The sequence below is a fragment of the Lepisosteus oculatus genome, chromosome 5 (assembly GCF_040954835.1).
Source record: "Lepisosteus oculatus isolate fLepOcu1 chromosome 5, fLepOcu1.hap2, whole genome shotgun sequence".
NCBI lineage: Eukaryota > Metazoa > Chordata > Actinopteri > Semionotiformes > Lepisosteidae > Lepisosteus > Lepisosteus oculatus.
The window spans coordinates 22,115,848-22,135,530 of NC_090700.1; the positions used below are offsets into that span (position 1 = coordinate 22,115,848).

Sequence of the window (19,683 nt, forward strand, 5' to 3'; positions counted from 1 at the left end):
TCCAGCAGTATTGGGTCTCTGTAACCGTAAAGCTGATGGTGTTACCGGCATTTACAACTGAATGACTTTTTATTTACTTTTCATCTGTTGCTTATTCGGAAGGACTCCAGGGACTTGCTTTTATTTCGGTATCGGTGTATTATGGGCCATTGCGTTCCCCTTTTTAACACATAACCATTGCCCCAACACAAGTACATCATCAATAAGAATAAAATAAATAAAATCCTGATAAAAATAGAAATTTGCTAACTTTATATTTTGAACACTGGATTGTTTGGGATCGTTTTGTTCACCGATGCTATACACATATACATTGGAGGCCGCACAAATACAATTTCAAGCATCTCCCAGGATTTCACGAGTATGTACAGTATGTGCTATAGTGGTTTCTACCCTCTCTCTGTAAGAAATCCGTCCTGCATCCCGACGCTTTAGAGCGGCGTTGAAGACCTGGCGGTCAGGGTTGTTCACCCTCCTAATCCCACACACAGCGCCACGCGGGGAGATACCATCTTAATCAGTCAATTAAAACTCACTTAGGAGCGATTAGCCGGGAATTGAAGGGGGTTTGTGATCAAAGATTTTAATCTGCTTTGCTAACTACTTTTTATGAAATCTTTTCCGCTTGTTTTACAAAGTAATATTGTCTGTCTAAATTCGCTGTGACGTTTTCCCCGTCAACGTGGAACTGCTGCCTGTGAAAGATGTGTCCGAAAATGTACGCGGATATTTTTATTCTCTTAGTATTATAATAATGCAAATGTATTAATGGTAATGTATAGTCAAGTCCATCTTTACTTAAAATGCGAATATGTCCGGAACATTAAAATATTGTTTTCATCATAAAAACGAATCAGTATTTCATGGATGCAGTTTGGCATTTTGGTTATTTGTATCCCTTATATGAGCAGACATGCGAGAAAAACGGGCTAATTTATTGAAAGAGGACGTGTCTGCGACACACGTTTAACCTCATTTACGTAGTCTTTTACAGATGTGGACTATTAAAATGACTGGAACTTTTTTCCAGTACATGAACTTCCGGAATATTTGGAAGTCCGTTTATTACAGCTGTCGCCAAGGAAATGGTGTGTTTATATATTCGTTAACAGTGTGACAAAATAGGACGAGTGCGTTAAGGCTCTCTTATAAATTTAATTGACTAACTAACGTAAATAACTCTGTAGTTAGTAAACACCAAAAGCAAGTTCTAAAATACTATGAAATGGCAATGCAAGTTTACGTCTACTTGCAAAACACAAAGTATCGAAGAAGTTGTAGATGAAAATCCTGCTTTCTTTGCGAGGAAATTAGACGTGAAATATAAATTCATCGTCTACTGATCCAGCAATTCGCACTCACCTCACTTAATTTTAACAGGAGAAAATATCTGTCTTAATAATTATCTAGCGTAAGAAGATGTAAGTAAATATTTTTAGAAGTACATTTGACCTTGCCAAAAGACTGCTTATGTAATAAATCCATTTTGATAGTAGGAGTGACGAATAAAATATAACTGGCGTTGAGGCAGTGCTTGTTTTTTCCCGCTATGGAAGTGCTTCTACAATATGACAGTAACTTTGAAGAGATTCACAGAACTCTAGTTGTTCGGGTATCAATATCGTAACATAGTACTACACTCGGGAAGAAGAGGCTGATTTTTAAGTAAAACGGATTGCTAAATCTGTGTCTGTTGATAGACATCCGGGCTCAACCAGTGTTGTTTAAATTACAAAAATAGCGCAAGCGTGCCCTCTAGTGGTCATAAATGTTTTGCTACTTGCCGGTGCCCCAAATTGATCCGTTTCTTAATCTCCAATGAAGTTCTTTGTATCATTATTAAGTGGTGGAATGTATTCTTACACTTCAATATATACTTAAAAAAACCGAATATGAAATCAGACTAAAAGGAAAGTCTGATTCTGTTGTCCCATCTTGGAAAAACACATTTTTTAGTTTTATTTAAATTAACATTCTACGTAGTCCTCCTGACAGAGGCGTCAGAGCCAATTACGCTTCAGTTATAACTCTGTGAACTCAAACCTGACTTATCAGTTTAGATTTAGAATAATCTATTATTTCAGTTTATACTGTACAATACAGTATGTGGTACATATGATTTTTCCTCACCCAAGCAAATATGAGCTATTCCTATGAGAGGTTGTTACATGGAGAATACATGGTGTGCAAGACCTGTCGGTATATTTTTTGCATTTGTCAAAACCACAATCAAGAAACATTTACTGAAATACTCATATTAAACCCCTCAAAAAATGTGTTTTTAATTTATTGTAAGCATCCATGGATATTCAATAACATCTTGGTCCAGTACAGGGTCACATGGATCCAGACACTGGGCACAATGAATGGGATGCTAGTCTATTGCGGGTCACAAACACAGGATAAATTAGTGATAGCAATGTGATGAGATGGATAGTGGAAGGAAAGGAGAGCACCCAGAGAAAATCCATTTGCATGGTGAGAACATGCAAACTCCACACAAAAAACACTGCTGTCCAGAAATTGAGCTTATGACCCAAGAGCTGTGAGACTGCAGATCAGACCACCATTCCAGCTTATCATAAACAGTTTGTTTTTGCAAATATGTATCTCCTGTGTCTCTTCTCCTCTAACACCATACTGATTTACTCTTAACAAAGGTGAATAACATTTATTGTCTTTTTGAATTGGAAATCTGTTGTGTAAAGTTTGAACAGAAACATTTATTCAGACTTTGGCCAATATTTAAATGTGATTCATGTGCTCAGACACTTGAATGCAGAACTAAAATGACAGTAACCACTTTTAATGAGACATTGTCCATCCATCCAAATCTTTTCTAACAACTTTATCTAATACACTGTCGCAAGGGAGCCGGAGCGTAGCCAAGCAGTGGGTGCAAGGCAACATACACCCTGAACAGGACACCAGTCCATCGCAGGGCAGACACAGGCAAAAACACACACACAGACACACACAGACACACACACACACACACACAGCCAAGTTTTCCAGAAGCCAATAAATTTACCAGTATGTCTTTGGACTGTTGGACGAAAACAGAGCACCCAAAGGAAACCCATAAGAACATACAAGTTCTACCCAGATAGCACCAGAAAATTGAACCCAGGGCCCCAGTGATGTAAAGCAGCCATTCTAACCATTGCACTATTTAGCTGCACATAAGACATTGGATTCCTCCCTTTTCTCTGTTACCCTTAAGCATTTATTCACTTCTATGTTGGTACCACTTGCAGTTTTGTTTGCTCATTTATTATAAAAAACTAAGAATTAATTGCACCAAAATGCATTCACTATATTTTATAAACACTAACAGAAAAAAAGAAAGCTGAAGTAGCAACTGCCTTACCATGAATGCATGGCAGAACGGTTTCCTTGAAAGATACAATAATATGTACTGAAAACACATTAGTAAGGCAAGGCCAGAACTCAAAAGAGCATACTCAAAGTTTCAAATGAGAGGAGTATTAATTAGATTAGGTGATTAATGTCTTGATTACTTAGCAAATTTATGATCTTGAGACTTTCTCCTGCAATTTCCTGAATGACATTAGGAAACTCCCATGCATGTATTAATAACACATTTTTACTAACATAATAAATAAGTCATCAGATAAAGTTTTACACTTATACAGCATTCACTGTACTCTAGTTTATGAGAACAATGAATGCGGCTTTTGACAATTCTATATTTGATATGGAAACTACTGCAAGAGATGTAACCTTTCACCTAGGAGACAAAGCCTAAGCTCTGTACTCCTATGATATACTTGTTCCCTAAAGCAGATTCAACGACACTTGGTCAATAAAAACTCTTTCCTCAATATAGTCTGTGTGTAAGAGGAAAAAAATATTTCCCACTGCTTTATCTCTAAGTCTATACTTCTCATGTGATCATTACTTTAACAGTTTTCATAGAATTTAGAATTATTTACAAGCACTGCAAGACAAAACTAGGGTTGATTTCTTCACATGAATCACAGCATCTGACTCCATGATTTCTGTGAGAAAGCTAATAAAAGCCTCTTCCCAGCAAATGCAGGCAAACAAAGTAGTGTCAAACAAACATGATAGATTAATCTTGGCACTCAAGAGTCCATTGAGTATATGTGTTCCATTAAAATCTGGACTTTTAGACTGAATGCACTTTAGATCGCACATGTAAGAATTTGGTATTTCCACTAGACCTCTGTCCACTACACACACAGCATTGTGATGATGATAATGATGATAATAATAATAATAATAATAATAATAATAATAATAATAATGATGATGATGATTCCTTACACTTATTTAGTGTTGTTCTGGACACTCCAATCAAAGCTCTTTACAGGTAATGGGACTCCCATCCACCACCAATTTGCAGCACTCACCTGGATGGTGCAATGTGCTAGTACACTCACCGCACATTAGCTATCAGTGAGGAGGAGAATGATGAGTGATGAAGCCAATTGATACTGTAGATAGGAATTAGTAGGAAGAAATTATTGGTACAGGGCAATGTGAAATTGGTCTAGGATACTAGAGTAACACCTCTACACTTTTTGAGAAACACCCTGGGATTTATAACGACCACAGAGAGTCAGGATGTGCCTTTTTATAGTACTGTATAGCGTCCCCATCACTAGGACACTGGAGCATTTCTATCTCAGAAAATCTGTTATTTGGTCTTTAAAAAGACATATATGCCTTGGAGTCAATATGTACATATTCTAGACAGGAAAATCTCCCTGAAAAGTTAAAAGGATTTGAAACCCGGATTTCAAGGTTTAAGCAATATTACAGCCTTGGTGCAGCAACTGGTATGTTTGTAGCACTTGGTCTTCTTCCACAGGATTTTGTAACATCAGTCTGAGTAAAAAATGTTGTATAACCTAGTGATGTATATTTTATACTGTTCTATTACAGTGCGTTTAAGATATATTCGGGGTCATCTTGTCACGGACGTCCAAAGGGGCCAACCATGGGGAGCAGGAGAGCAAAAAAAGACCCATATAGTAAGCGACGAGACGGGAAAAAGGCCCGGGCTCATTAGTGCAAAGAGTTCAGGAGTGCCGTATAGAAACCTATGCCCTCAGGGAGCGGACGTGGGGCGCCCTGGTGCTAGGCGGGTCTCAGGACATCCGAACATCAATGCTGAGCGAGGACAGAGTGCAAGACCTGGAAATATATAGCCCAAGGAAGAGAGGGACAGGAAGGACAGCAGACCGGAAACTAGGGACAGGACAGAGAAGGAGCGCCCTCTGGCTGCAGAGGGCGTGACACATCTCAGGGGGGGTGGCCGCCCAGGGCCCCGCGCTTTGGGGGGCCCTGTGCCAGCCCCCAATCCTCAATCACCCTTTACAAGCACATAAAATTATAAATACATACATATTTAATCATTTTAATAAAGCAACACACAAAACTCTTTATTTTAACTCAAGATCAAATCTAAAGTTAGTGGGAGAGCAGATGCTTTATTCAGAACTGGCATGTCCTGCACTAACTACACAGCTAAAAGTTGCAAGCTTAAAGTTATTGCGGGATAACTAAACTAGCTTGGAAAAAGTTAGCCGGTGGAAAAATGGCGAGCACAAGCAGAGATAGGAACAAAGTTTGAAAATACTACAGTGGGTGCAAGGAAAGAAAAAGGAAGCAGAAGAGGGGGGATGCAAATGTGGCACTTAAAGGGTCTTTGGAAAGATTCATTGTAAAAACCAGGAGCGAAGAAGAAATGGACGTGGATGGTGATCCCAACGACAACAAGGATGCTAACATTGAGACACCTGAAAGTACCGATAGTATTAGCAACAATGGCGATTAGTAGTTCTGTTCGGTTATGTATGTGTGTTTGCACAGGCCAGTTAGGCAGCTATTTCATCACCTCAACGCTGCTCCCTGCTGCCACCACTACACACAAGAACCCCCTCACCCTGGGCCCCGCTCACCCCTCGAGACAGCCCGGGATATATTTATACTGCAGTTCAAACAGAAATAAAAAATATAAAGCAGAATTTGTTACAGAGCAAATTCATGTCATGAATAACTGAATTCTAGAAAACAAGGTCGAATTTCTTCATACCTCGAAGTATTCCTCTAAATAACATTCTACAAATACAAGTCAATTTAAAGTTTGACACTTTGAAATGCAACGGAAGCCTCCAGGACAAAAGGGCTCTGAAAGTTTCCTGTTTCCCTGGTGTATAAAAGGAGGTAATGCATGGAAAACTTTTTATTAATAAAGCTACTGCTATAGTGGCCACCCTGCCAGGAAGAGGATGTGTAAGTGTATCTTGCTACCATGGGTTGTGAATTAAGTGGTTTGGAAGGTCAGAGATCTCCAATACACAGGGGCATCTTGGAAGAAGCCCCTTGTGAGGGTAAAAATTAAGCTTTATGTACAGGTATAAGGTCGTTAGCATATGTGACATAAAACAGATGAAGCTCATACTGTGGAAACACTCATGCTCACTGTGAAACATTGTGTGTGTGTGTGGGGGGGTCTATTATGTTTCAGGTTTTTTTTGCAACTATGGGTCCTGGACCCCCTTGTCAAGGGAAAATCATGAACTCCAACATGTACCAGAACATATTGACCAGAGACCTGGTTCACTTTGCCAAGAAGCTCAAGCTTGACCAAAAAAAGGCATTATTAGCATCTTAACATTTTAAAAAGGGTACACTGGTTTATTATATGGATATATTTTATATTTTTGTCTGAATAAACAGTAAGTTAATTTATTAATACTATTTAATTAACTTCATTTAAGATAGAAAATGCCCACATAAGTTTTAAATCAGTAGTTGATTATTGTGTTTTAAACTGAACATTTTTCTCCAAGTCAATGCATAACTACCAATCTATCATATACTGTAGCCCTCAGTTCCATAAATACTTATTACTGAATAACCCCCTGAAAGAAAAGAAAACACACAAGTTTGTTTTTCTAAGTACAGTCAGTAACTTCAGCACTCTTGACACGGCTTTTGAAAAAATACAGGCCCAACAACAAAGTGTTGCAATAACTAGCAGCTTGATATGTGAAAGTGTTTCTGTCCAACCCTATGTATTTCATAAGACCCACAAGGTAAGCTCACGACAATAAAATAAATGGAATGTTTTGTGTATTGAGAAGAAAGAGGCCTTATGTTGACAAAAGTGTCTTTTTTGTTCATGTATCCATTTTTTCTTCTCTATAATCCAAAAGTAAGACTTTAGCTAGGAAACTGGAAAATGCTGAGATGAGATACAGGTTCTCTTCATAGTCATTGACCAGACGTGAAGGGAAGTCCAGTAGTAGCTACTTCTCTGAGGTGTAATTCCTTGTTTATTAGTTTCATGGACAGTTCAGATGACTTATTAGGGTATAGAGAACTATATACTCTTCTTCATGTTCTTGACAGGCAATCTGCCTTAAAGGCTGAAACCAATCTTCATGAATCGACCTACATTGCACAATTAAAGTAACTTCTGTAAATGTATTATTGGGGAAAGGACTTCAATACCCTAATATCTTTAAATCTGATCCATGCTTCATAAAGCACCTGAAAAAAAAATCAATAAAGCAAACGGAGAAACTGACAGGTCTAGTAACACAATTTCGCAAATGGATGTGTTTAAACCAGGCACCACTACCTTATTAAAGCATGAACTGAATGCTTTCTCACCTGTACTTCATCACAAAAAAGGCTTATTCCATTTACACAAAGAAAGTTTAGTTTAACTAAAATCAATTACATGTATTACATTTAATATTAATTTAAAAACAAAGTGAAGGATACAAGGATTAGGGTCGTGAGAGAGCTGGAGCCTCTAGGCAAGCAACAGGTGCAAGGAGGGATACATCTTGGAAAGGACAGGAACATCACAAGGAACACACAGACACAAACACACATTCGTACCAGGGCAAGTTTCCCAAAAGCCAATTAACATATAACTATGCTTGGAGAATGGTAAAGGGCTAACCACTGCACCACCATGCACCCAGATCAATAATAATAATATAGAGCTTTTATAATAATAATAATAATAATGTATTAAGACCTTGTCATCCCAAATTTCATTCCAAATCACTTTGCATATAGGAAGGAATCTATTCATCCACCACTGAAGTGCAGCTCCCATAATGCACTGGTAGCTCCACTATACATTCATCAGGACACCTTCACTCTTAGAAACACTGTAATGGGATCTTTAATAACCAAATACGCAGGATACCAGTTTAATATCTCATCCCATGGATGACACCTCTTACATCATAGCATACTCAGTCACTGTACTAGGGAATTGATGTTAACATTGCATTAAACAGGGTAGACTGTCACCAGGCAGTCTTCCAATGCCCTTTTCAGAAGCAAAGAACAATGCTACAAAGTATTGTTTTGCTATAAACTGTATAACAATTTAAGTCTGCACCTTCTCAAGGCTGACAGGTAACAAGCTACAGTATGTGTTATGGATGTTGGAAAGGACGAACCGTGGAATGGCAGGAGAGCGAAAATAGACCCTATGCGTAGCTGCAAGACGGCGGTTAGCCTGGGCTCAGCGTTTCAGGAAATGCCGTATAGAAACCTATGCCCTCAGGCCATAGACAGGAGTGACCTGGTGCTAGGCGGGTCTCAGGACATCCGAACCTCATAGCTGAGCGAGGAGCAGAGCAAAAGCAGGAAGTAAATAGGCTATGCAACAAGACACACCAGAAAGACATGAATAATCACAGGGAACTAGGAACAGGACAGAAGCAGAGTGCCATCTAGGTGTACTGGGCGTGACAGTATGTTTTATAATCCCGTGAGGAGAAAAACATTAAAAATGTAAAATATATGTTGCATAGTCATACACTTGTTTATAACTTGATTGTTCCAGAAAAAATCCTTGTCAATAATTGTTTAGGAGTATCAATGGCTCTGGTACAGAGACGAGATTGCACATTAGTTTCCTTAGTCTGACTACATGCTGTCACTGCAGAAAATGGAAAACCTCAAAACTATATAGTTCATTTGAGTTATAGGAACATTTATGCATCTCTGTTAATGTTTCCATACTGTAGATACCCACAACCCAAAAGGCTTTGACATTTATCACTTAATTAAAAATGTATATTTTCAGCATTAAAAAAGCTAGTGGGTCATTTGCATTATTCTTAAATCAAATCATTTCAACCCTGTCATTCAAAAGACATAATTGTATCTGGAAGAATGATCTGTTTCTTTAATTATGAAAGACAGGGCCTCATTCAGACACTCTTCAGAGTTTTCAGGTTCTTGCCAAACTGTCCTCAAAGCTCTCCAAATTGCATTCCTTTTTACTTCTACCACAAAGCCTTTAATTGCATTTTATATTCTGCTATTCATCTAGAAATAAGAATTGTTCTTGATCAAATCACCATGTAAACAAACAACTCAAACAACCTATAATATGAAACATATGGTATGATGGTCTTTCAAATAGCAGCTGGGCCTGGACAGCCTTTTAAAAGCTTTAATTTATAGCCGAGTTCTCCAGAATCCTGTATGCGCAACATATTTGTTTCAAACCATCAGCTCCTTGATGTGTAAGCACAACTTCTGGTTTTTAAGATCCCATCAATACATAATAAAAGTGTACTAGTGTGTTGACTTCCCATTGCAAACCTCATGTGGAGCACTAGGCTTAGGCCAGCCTGTCAGCCAGAGTAACCTGAGAAACACTTGCTGATTTCCAAAAATGTTCAGCAGTTGACTCTAAAGCACACTGTAACTTTAAAGGTCTAAATTCTGGATAAAAGGAAATACAAATGCTCACAGTGAGTATATAATTTTGGGTGGTTTTAGTGTAAACTGTCAAATAATATAATAATAACATCAAATTAAATATGATTTTAGCATACAATCCTGACAGGTATCTGAAGTGCTGTAGAAGAATTGTTATCAAATAAAGAGCTATTACCCACAGCTTTTTTTTTATTAACCTGGTCAAAAGCAATGAATAAACACTAAACCAAACAGTCAGAGGCATAACAGTAGTGCACTGAATTCCAATTCACTACTTCCATAGTAGGAGAAATGCTTCCCTGTATTTCTCCTAATGGGGCTTGGACTTTGCCATTATCGGTACTGTTAATATGGAGACATACCCACCTTTTAAAAGATGTTTGATAACATAATTTACTATGTTTTTTGTTCTAATGATTCTTGTATATTTTGAATGGATTTGGATTTGTATGAAAACCATTTTGCCAGGCATCCATGTTCAGAATGCCTTTGGAGCTGCTCAGTAATGAAAGCTTGAGTGTTAGGCAATCAATATTTTGTCTTTAGAATGGTAACACTCTGAATGCTTAAGGACCAGAACCCAGAAGTTACACTGGAAAGTGTTTCCTATTAAGCACCTTTTATCAGATTAGTTGGGACAAAACATAATAACCAGTTTGTAGCTAATCTCAATTTAATTACACATTGGTTTGCTTAATGGAGTACATAAAATTCAGAAACATGAAGTTTCATGTAATATATTAGTAATATCTTAATACTCATATACATAATATACAGTATTAGTAATAAATATATTAGTAAAATTATAGTAATATAATTTTGTAATGTAATTATTAGTTATATGTGATTACAAGTCTCAGTGAGGTGATTCATTTTCACTGTCTTGTACAACATTGGATGTCATCATTTAGGATGCTCTACTCAAGAAAACTGTCTACACAGATAATTTTTTAGTAAATAAGATCAATTAATGGTAAAGCTATACATTAAGTATGTGGATTTAAGCAATGTATATTTTAATACAAGTTTGAAACTGCTCTGCTGTTGCAATGGGGATCCTGAGCGAACAACGCCAATACTTGATACATAATATAAGACACCTCTAGTATGGCAATGATAGTGGACCTCCACTATGGTGCACTATTTTATTAATTGTTGCTTTCACCAGCATTAAAGCACAGCAAGTCAGTCACAAAATACATCACCCTTTAGATGCTGATTTCTGTATGTTGCCAGATTTGTCTGGTATTCCTTTAGCTTTGACACCACTAATGTATTGTTCACAATCAGTTAAGCACCCTTTATACAAATATTTTGGTCAACATAATAAACATTCCTCCTTTGGAAAAGTTCAATAACTTCTTTGTTACCAAAGATATCTGTACACTGTATACTCTATATGCACGCTCTTGCTATATTACAGATGGTAGTCTGAGGCTGTTTCACAACAGTCACTGAAAGGTGGAGGAAGCTTGAAAACTATATAAAAAGTCCAGAAATTTCAACCAGTTAATATCCTATTTGTTAATGAGTTTCGGCATGCATCAGAGTACCACTTATTTCAAATGCCACCATTTGAATGACATTCTCTAGCTCTATTACTACAGCTAAAGAGTAAACAGTGGGACCCATTCTGGGCTGTATGCCAAAGGTAAGAGCTAAAATCCAAAAATATCTTTTAGTGGAAAGATTTTAGAGTGACTTTATGATTCTGCTTTGTCACACTAGCATTGATAATCACTCACAAAACATGATGCAACGTGAGTTCTTTTGAGTGTGTGCTATGAAATCTTCCCCAGAACTCTCTTTTCTCTTCTCCATTTACAGTACATCAAAGGGTGGAAGGGAATGGCCAGGAATGAAAAGCAATGCCAAGTTGAAGACAGTGCTACTCCTAATTTGAGATGTTGCAAAATAAAAAGATAGTAGTTCAGGTGGGTAGCTGCGTCAGCATGCGTAGGCTGCAAAGGAACAAGTAATAGGTTTATTCCATGCTGAAAAAAGAAGAAAGAGAACACAACGTTTCGGCCTTAAAATAAAAAGATGTCATTCTTAATTTAACACACAGTGATTTTATGTAATGCATACCCTGTTTGTCCTGTTTACTTATTAGTAAAAGCCATTTTAAACATAGTGTGTTGGTAAATGTTTTCTTAATATGATTAAGATGGTTAATGAGGGTTAACAAGAGGATGACCAAGACATGTACTGTATAAATAGAGATAGGTTTCTGTTGATGCTCAGTGTTTACAGCATATTGTAGAGGGTGGTAAGATGAGACAGATCTTTTTGAATACAATTCCCCATAAAGCTGAGGTACATGACCTTCCATCCTCATTTATCTGACCAAATGAAGGAAGACAATTGATTGGTTGACATTTAAACCAGGAAGCTGAGGCTTTCAAGGGGCTGGTGACCATCAGTAACTGGGAAACCAGCAGAAACTCTGTTTTGTGCTGTACCAGATGAGAAGGGGACAGAAGAACATGATTGACTGCTGAGCCTAGGATCACAAAGAGTGAGTTTTTAGAAGAGTTTTGGAAAGAGATTTGAGTAAAGTATCACAGAGAAACTTAGTTTTGGGAGCCTGTAAGCACCTTAGTTTTCTGGCTATTATTAGAAGGGAACATTGGAAGAAGTCTAATAAGCAGCTCAAAAGAGGAACTTACTGTAGGTTTAGTTCAAGATTGCACTATAAATAAAAAGCCTTGTTTTACTATATGTTCGTGCACTATGTTCAGTGAACTCAAACACATCACTTGGAATGTGTCAGATGACCTTGACATCTGCTCTCCTATTGCACTCTGCAAGCCAAGATACAGATAAATGCATTGAGCCTCCTGTTTGCAAGTACGCAATAAAGTTTAGCTTAATAAAGTCATATTCAACTATTAAATTGAAAGAAAAAGACAGCTACAGTATATAATATACTATAGACTAAAATGTATTTTTTTTTACAAACCCGAAGTGAAAATACATACATAAGAGAGTAAGATGAGACAAAGCCATGACACCTCTAGAAAATATGTAACAGTGTTCATGACATTTTGCCATTTTTTTCCATGCTGCAAAACAGTTATTGAATTACAAAAAAAATATTCACAACCCCTTCCCACCTCCAGCCAACTTGTTTAACTTTGACAAAACCCTGCCAGATTTGAAATCAATTATCTGTTTTACTGTAATTTGTACTGAGTGACACACACTTTGAAAAAATGTGCTGCTGTCAACAATGGTCTGAAACACAAAAACATGACCCACTGCTTGTGTGTAGTACAAGAACCTAAGGTTCTCTTAGTTACCCAGTATATTGATACATTTGTTTTCTGTTTTATTGGGGACTTTTGTTTTCAGAGGCCATTCTGATATTTCTCTGACAGTACACTGGTAATCTTGCAAGACACAGATCCCCAAAATGCTTCCATCCTGATGCATGGGGATAGTAAGAGAAGCTGCCAGGGAGAAGGTGATGGAAAGATGAATGCACAATGTGTGGCTTTGTGCAACTCCAGGGCTTCTGTTTCAGGGGCAGGCCACTTAATCTTACTTTCTTGTTGTCCCTGTTGACTGTAGCGGTTTCAGCATGCTCTCTTTTTGTGAGCCTGTGAACTTGTTTTGGTACTGTGAACTGTGAATGTTTTGGTAACAAGTTTCTCTGCGGCTTCAATACCCAGTGAAGGAGGGCAACACTCAGCTACCAAGTACAAAGTAAACCACTAACTATTTATACTACAGATTCTGTTTTAGTGTTATGGATTTTTCATTCATTGTTCTTCTTTGCCTTCACTCAGAGACAATTTTTCCAGAACTCATCCCAGAACTCATCCCACACTTTTCTTTCTGATCAATTTGGAAATGCTCAGGCATTATTTTCCCATGGGCACAAAGTTCTTTTAAAGCAGTTTTGTCATTGCAGAAAGAAAAGTCATGATTGTTACAAATGAAAGCAAAATAAAAAAAATTAAAAAGTGGCATGAGGAAATAAGTTAGAAAGCATTATTTTTTTCCCAATAGCTGTTGTCACATGTATGTGTTCCTTCATTCTTCCATATCTAATTGATTCAAGTGTACAAATTTCACAGCTTTGCTAGGAAATTACATGGTTCACGTTGTTTACAGCAGACGGGCTGGACTCTGGTATGCAATTTTAAATGTGCCTGACTGCATCAGTATAGATTCCCTGTGACAAGCTAAGGAAATACTTGTCATGTCTACTGTTTAAAAACCTGCAATGAGTCTCTCCACCCAGCACGAGAGCTTCAGCAGAAAATGATACGTTTTCTCAACCAATCACATTGTGCCATTTAGATGGACCACTTTCATTGGGCCATAATTCACCTCTCACACACGTAAAATGCTTTCACACTCTCCATTTTCCTCTGACATACACACACAAAACGCTCTCACATTCATTAGTTTTACACATAAAATGCACTCGTACATTCACTAGTTTTGTCTCACATGTTCTATGTATTTGATGTGTATGTGAGAGGTAAAACTAATGAATGTGAGAGCGTTTTGTGTGTATGCAAGAGATAAAATGGAGAGTGTCAGAGCATTTCGTGTGTATGTGAGAGTAGTTTGTGTGTGTATGAGAGGTAAAGTTTGAATAATAGCCTAAATTTGAATTTAAATTTGAATTTTAAATTAACTGTTACTAGTTCATTGCATGGCATACTGTCTAAACCATCTTAGTTTTTATTGAAGGGGCTTTTATCAGGCCTCTGAATACTTCGTGCTGCTAAATATGAAACAACTTCAAAACCAAGAAAGAATTATTAATAGTATATTATACAAAATTATAAATGCTAAATAACATTTTATGTTAATTTCTAGTAAAGTATCTACTTTTCAGGTAGAAAGGAATTCTATATGTAATTAGAAAAACATAAAGGAAAACAAATCATTCCACAATAAGCCACAGTAAATGCATCAGTGTGGGAGAAAGCTCATTAAACATCATAATTGCATTTCAAGTTAACTGTGGTCAGCTTTGTTAAAGAATCTAAGAAGAAACAAAGAGCTTGTTGGCTCAGTTTCATTCAGACTCCTGCCGCTCATTAGACTTCTGCAGGCCAGTAAACCAATTAAACAAATTAACCATGAAAATGCACAGCAGCTTGTTTTAGCAACCATGGGACAAAACTACAACAGAATGGTTTATAAATGACTTTCACAGAGATGCTGTGGTTTTAATGCCCAGTGGCGTTTGGATTAATTACTTTATTTTCTAAATGAAAATCTCATCAGGAACCCAATGTCTCATTGCTGCTGCTCACCTCATACAAATGCTTATCTGCAAATACTGTACATTTCTAAATATAGTGTGTTGTGTATTTACACATTTTACACCTAATCAAACTGTCTGTAAAGTTTTAAAGAATGAATGGTACTGTAATAATCTAACAAGAAACAGGGACCTCAGAGTTTTAACAATTGTCTAGTTTTAAAATGTATCCAGAGCAAGAAAATATGAAGTAAATTATGCTTTAGATAAAAAAATTGAAAGTGCCCTGTAAATAATCTACATTCAATGAAAGAAATTACATAAAAATAAAAAGAAGGTGCTATTCACAATGACAGGTGGGACCTTGACTAATCATAAACCACATATCCCAAATTCACTGACTAAACAAATGTGAATCTGATCCCATTAAAGTGATTCTGAGAATAATATTCAATAAGGTTAAGATGGTGGAAAGACAACAGACTGTTGTTTGATATATTCTGGTTTTATTTCTTCAAAGTATGGACATATTCTAGATAGGGAATACAGTACCAAGTAGACCAGCTTCCACTCTAAATGCAGTCATGCATGGAAAATAATGATAAAATAGATTTGTTTATTTACACCTGTCAGACAGGAGTATTGACATCTTAAACAAATGCAGTTTTAGTTTGAGAAAAATATTTAAAAAATTCCAAATCACTCTTAAATGGTCTAGTAAGATCCCATTTGTCAAATGTTGACAAGACATACTCACTTTTACTTTGTACTTTTTAAATTAGAAGGTTTACTACACATTTATCATGAGTTATGAGTATGGTGTGATATTTCAAGTGGAGCCACTGTATTCTTCAGGTATCAAAAACAGTCCTATTCATTTCTGCTTGATGAGACAGTTGGCCTTTTGTTCTTGAAAATCCTTGTTCTGTTCATCCTTGTTTGACTGGGATGCAATTGCTCTAAATGTAGCCACCTTAATAATTCACCTTGAAGATTTCAAAAACATCTCTAGAGTTACAAAGTAACTGATACACTGTCAGTTTCCTGTTTTATGTTTGATGTATGTTTGTGCTGAACAATAGAAAAGTATTAATTCCGGACCTGGGGTGTTATCTGCATGGAGTTTATACTTTCTTCCCTTGCTCTTGTGTGTTTTCTCTGTGAGCTCTGGTTTCCTCCCATAGTCCAAAGACATACTCTTGGGTTGTTTGGCTTCTGGAAAAAATGGCCCTGGTATGAGTGGGAGCATGTCCGTATTTGTGTCTGTATGTGCCCAGCAAAGGACTGGCTTCCAATCAACGCAGGTCATACCCCGCCTTACACCCATTGCTAGTGGGGATAGACTCTGGCTTCCTCACAACCCTGAATTGGATGAAGCGGTTAGAAGATGGATGGATTGGGAGGGTCATGTTATATGCATTATTCACTAGACAAGAGGGAATTGTTAGTGCTGACAACAGTTTCTAGACTGGTCCACTGGTGTTGTGAGAACACTTGTGAAGAGGGGCTAATATATACAGCATACAATATATCAAAAGTTGTTATGTGTGAGTATTATCTGAGCAAGGTCTTGGTGCCATTTTTGGCAGTTACTTGGTCAATTAAGTTATTCAAGTCAATTGATTATTATTTTGGTATATTTTAAAGTGGAAATCCTTACCTGAAAATCCCCCACATTTATAAATACCAAAAGTCAAAGTTAAATATATCAACTAAAAATGTCAAGGACTGACAGAGACAATTTGCTAAATTTCTTCAGCAGAAACGTTCCTTATCTTAGAGGTTGAATAATCCATCTATTTTATCCATGTCTGCCTAAGTGACATTTCATAGCAGCAGAAGATCTTGTCTATGCAGAAGCTAATTCAATTATAATGTATCACTGGCTGGAGAAACTGGAATGGTAAACCACTTGAATCTGACCATATATTCAGCAGGTTCACCTAATGTTTCTTTTTTTCACCAGACCTAGCTATAAATAAGAGTCTCTTACACTGGACAAAAATGACACTAGAGATTAAAAGTACAGATGTGGGTGATACATTTTTAGCCAATTTAAAGACTTTCACCAAAATGTGAGACAGTGGTGATGTAATGTCATTATTGTGTTCTCTTAGTGACAGTGTTTTTCCTTAGTATCATTTTGTTGTGGTGCTGGTGGAATACTTTGTGCTGAGACAAATTAACTTTGGTTTGTGTTGGTTAAAGAGAAATCTCAGAAATGTTCCAAACAGCTACATTCTTCATTTACACAGCCGTTGTGGAATATAATTCAAGTTTCATTAGGTAAGTACTGCAAAGACATGTTTTGTTGCTTTTGACAATTTTAATACACTAGTCTCCACAACAATCTCTTCCTTTGACAGGAAATAGAATGTTAGTCACACAGACATGAATAAAACTGTCAGGTAATTCAACCTGCTAAAAACTACTGAAATGGATAAACTTTCAGAATTTCACAAGAAGCAAAATTGTGTTACTCAACATGATCTTTTTTGAGAAAGAGTGTTGACTACAGATATGTTTGAATTGTTCATAAAGGCCTTTTTGTGAATTAATCTTTAAATTTAAATTATTTCACACCTCTTTGTATTGGGATTTAAAAAGATTGTGTAAAACTTTTTCCATGTTTTACATTCCATGTGTATAAACCAATGGAATTGAACTTTTAACTAAAAATAATGAAGACATAATGGACACACATCCACCTAAGTATAACTGAAATATTTACTGTAGGTTGAGAAACTGGATTCAAGGTACAGTAGCTATACAGAAATGTATATATTCTGTACAACAGAAAAGAAACACGAAGGTCTTACAGCCCTCTAGCACACACTGGACAAACGCACAGTGCTTTATCCACCCACCCACACTCTTGTACATTTTGCGGAATTGATCCTCACACTGAATGCTTTTTCATTCAATAACCTTTTTTATCAGCAGGTTAGTGGAGTCACCATGGGCACCAGAATGGGACGCAGCTATGCTAATATTTTTGTCGGCTGGGTAGAAGAATGCTTCTTTGCTTCCTACACTGGCTTTGTCCTGCTCTACAGGCGATACATCGATCATTTGTGCCGCCACATGCTCGAATGACCAGCTAGAGCACTTCCTGCATCAGTTCACCAACGTCCACCCATCCCTAAAATATACAGTTGACATATCTTCCACTACTCTTTCATTTCTAGACATAAACCTATCCATTAACCATCCATGACTCTCCACTTCAGTCTATTACAAACCCATAAATTCACACAGCTATCTCCAGTACAGCTCATTTTACCCCAAACTCTCTCCTTTTTTCACAGTTCCTGAGGCTATGATGACTATGCAGTGATGACATGGATTTCCCAAACCAAGCACTCAAAATGTATTCTTTTTTTCATCAACAGAGGATATCCCACCCTTGTTATTGACAGGGCCCTCTCCTTAGCCAAAAACAGCCCTCAGATCATCAACTCAATCAGGAAATCCCGGCCTCATAACCGCATTCCTTTGGTGCTTCCCTACCACCCTAACACACTTTCTATCCCCATGACCAGTAACAACAACTTTTCCATCTTACAAGATGATCCCTCCATTGGTACCGTTTTTTCTGGCCGCCCATCATCTTATATCGCGGACCACCTAATCACAACTCCCTTGACCGCCCTCAACAACCATCCACACCAGGCACATTCCCCTGCTACAGAACTCGCTGCATGACCTCCAAATATATATCTAACACCATGCTTATTCAAGGACCCTCAGGACAATTCACTCAGATGACATCTTGTACCTCCAACAACCTTATTTGCTGCATCTCTCGCAGAAAATGCCCAGCTATTTACATTGGGGAAACAGGAAGGAGACTGGGAGACCCCTTCAGAGAACATGTGAGGGCTGATAGGATCAAAGATTTCTCCAAGCCCATAGTTTCTCATTCACCTCTAACAGACATGATCACACTGATCTCTCCACCTGCATTCTCAAAGAGGGATTTCAGAACTCCTATTGCAGATAGACATCCGAAACCAAAATGATCCTGAAACTAGGATCACACCTTCCTCCTTCTCTCAACGACAGACTTGTTTCCTTCTAATCCTCTCTGTTCTTTTGCAGGTTTGACTTCATATCTCTCTTCATCTCTCTCGACTTCGCACCACCTGAGTGCCCACTCTCACGGCTTTTATTCTCCTATGCTATATCAGCTACTGACTTCCCTCTCTTTCTCACACCCGAAGAAGGCTCCATAGCCAAAATGTTATGTTTCTTTTCTAATGTAATGGAATAAACCTTTACTTGTTCCTGACGCAGCCACCTACTGTACTTGCACTATTCTGTGCAGCTCTTTTTTTATAATTTATTATGCTTTACTCTGAAAGTCAAAGTTGAAGACCAAAGGCTTTTAACATCATCCACACAGAATTGTAATTAAAATAAAATTATTCATCCAGGAAATTTCTACAAAGAACAAATCAATCTCTCCATTCAAAATAGATCCTCAGATACTGGAGGCTCTATTCAAAATCCAAATTGCTCCTCTTCATGATTTCAGTAACTTCATGACATAGTCCAGTGAAGATATTTTGATTGAAATTTGTAGTTTTCTAAGGGAAAACACCATTTATAATTTTTAGTTAATGTGATCAAGAAATCATAATTTCTCACATATGTTTCTAATATTATATGTTCATCTTTTCTTATTACCCATACAAATA

General features: G+C 37.3%; 1 protein-coding gene across 7 annotated transcripts in view; it reads right to left on the minus strand.

The window, feature by feature from the left end:
• The window catches only part of robo1 (roundabout, axon guidance receptor, homolog 1 (Drosophila)), a 502,926-nt gene that overhangs the window by 249,216 nt on the left and 234,027 nt on the right, over positions 1 to 19,683 (minus strand). The window lies entirely within an intron of this gene.